Below are 2,251 nucleotides of genomic sequence, written 5' to 3'. Positions count from 1 at the left end.
CCCAGAGCACTGGACCCCGGACCCCGGACCCCATACCCAGTCTCTGTCTCATCTGCATCTCTGGCCACTCAATCCACTTCTGTTGCACATTTCAATAAAACTCCTTTTTGAGACTTCAAACTCTGGTCTGCACTTGAGTTCTCGTTACCAGCCCTGACACATCTATTGTAAGATTGAAATCAGCATACCATTTGCATCGAAGATACTCTAAGTTCATATTGCTAGCAGAGTTGAGCTCAGCATACCCCCGACCGAGAACTGCTATCTTGCCTCTACCAAGAAGTAAACGTTCCATCTGTGAAGTCTGACAGTCAAAGTCATACCTGCTTTGATTCTGATAAGCTGCGAATTTGCAGATATCTGAAGAAGCAAAATCATTTTTTAATGAATAGCCAATTTGCAAAGTACAGAGTCCTTTTTTCTCCCTACTATTTTGTAGGCTAATTATTTTATCCCCTCTGTCATATTTTGTCTGTTTGAAAGTGCAACTCTCAACAGTTTGGACCAATTTCTTAACAAAGAGTTAAAATAATCTAACCAAGAGAGCAATGTGTGAGTTTACAAGCTTAAATTCAACGAATTAATTTTGTTTTTGTAGCCACCTTCCCCGGCCAAAACACAATATACATACAGTGTATATATATATATATCACTCATTAACAATTCAGTACAAAGTTTCACAATATCCACTTGATGAGTCTCATCTTTGTGTCAGTTCCTTTGGTGTACAACAGTGTGTTATCTGTGTGCTAAAGTCTGTATTAATGGATGGGGAATACAATGGGTCCTAAGGAAATAGTTTTGAAATAATAACCGTAAGAAGGAAATGATTCATTACTTATAGAGGGAAGTTGCCATTCTCAGGCCGAGTAACCAGATGAGATAGTTTTGAATTTGAATTCTCAGAACAATTGCAAAACTTTTGCAGGTCTAATGGCATTTCTGAGAATGTCTGAGATCCTACTTATTGTCATATAGTGTTTGAATTATTTCACAACTTTTATTGAAAAATACCAGTGCCAATACTCAGTACTGGTCAGACACTGATTACAGTAATAAAAAAACTCATGAGCCCTTGTCATCTGGTGTGGATGTGTAACTCCACAAAGAGTCACATCATGTCAGTTCAAGTCTCAATAATGAATAATAAAATAATGAAAGGTTATTGAGCTTTGTGTCTGTGGATATTAAGTGTCCAAAATTACACTATATTTACATTTACAGCTTCTTTTAAAGTGGATTTGTCCTCGTGTGTGATTTTGGCTACAGGATGAATGGACTGGCAGACTAAGGGATGTGCCGGGGTTAATGGCTTTATGAATGTCACTGACACTGGTGATATTCCCAGGAAAACTGAAAAAAATAACTCCAATTCATTCCAAAGCAAAATCTCCACAAACCCAGCTGACAATGACCTGAGTCTATGTCCTACTTAGTGTCCTTGACATGGAAAGTGTAGGGAGACAGGGCAGACGTGAAATTAATGAAGGTGTCACACTGTGGGGAAGGGCACGTGGAAGGAGGCTCGTAGGCTAATTGGTTATCTGATGCAATGTCGGTGTAACCCCACTCGTGTATCTTCCACACAGTCAGAGCCCGGCACTATTTAGGCTACACATAAAGGAGCTTGGTGGAGTGAAAGGAAGACGATAAGTCCAAGTGTATGAAGAGCAAAAAAGACCGTAGAACGTCTATTTTCTATTAAATAAATCACGTTATCACTAAGCTATTTCTCATATAAGTTCAAAATGGCTGTACTTGGTTAGCCGTCGGATTTTGGCGACGCCGGCTATCTTGAAGCTGGCTTATTTCGCTTTTGTTTTAAAATCACCTGCATGTACCCTAATAAATACCCTGTATAACTGGGGAAACAAAGCTCCGAGCGGCACCATTTTGGCTCTTTGGGCGCTGTTTGAGCGTTGAGCTAGCTTCAATAAAACGAGCTTCCTAGTGGCGCCCTTTCAAAATTAAAGCCTCAGTGAAGAACATATATTGACGCGCTATCTACAGTCACTGTGACTTTTATTTTCCTGCACTCGAGCTCTGCACTTCCGGTTGTATGCCAGCTAACCCGAGCTAACCTGACGCACCTCCGTCTGACTCCCCCACCTCGGCGTGTAGCAACAGCGCCCTCTGGTGGCCGGCCCCGGTATAGCCAACATGTCCGCTCAGACTGGTCCTGATGCTGCGAGGATGCAGAGGAGCGATACGAGGGGATATGAAGTATGTAAACCGTGCCAGGCCCGGTTTA

This window comes from Morone saxatilis, unplaced genomic scaffold, assembly GCF_004916995.1.
Source record: "Morone saxatilis isolate NCDOM2014 unplaced genomic scaffold, NCSU_SB_2.0 Contig4, whole genome shotgun sequence".
Classification (NCBI taxonomy): Eukaryota; Metazoa; Chordata; class Actinopteri; family Moronidae; genus Morone; species Morone saxatilis.
This window is presented reverse-complemented; position numbering follows the sequence as displayed.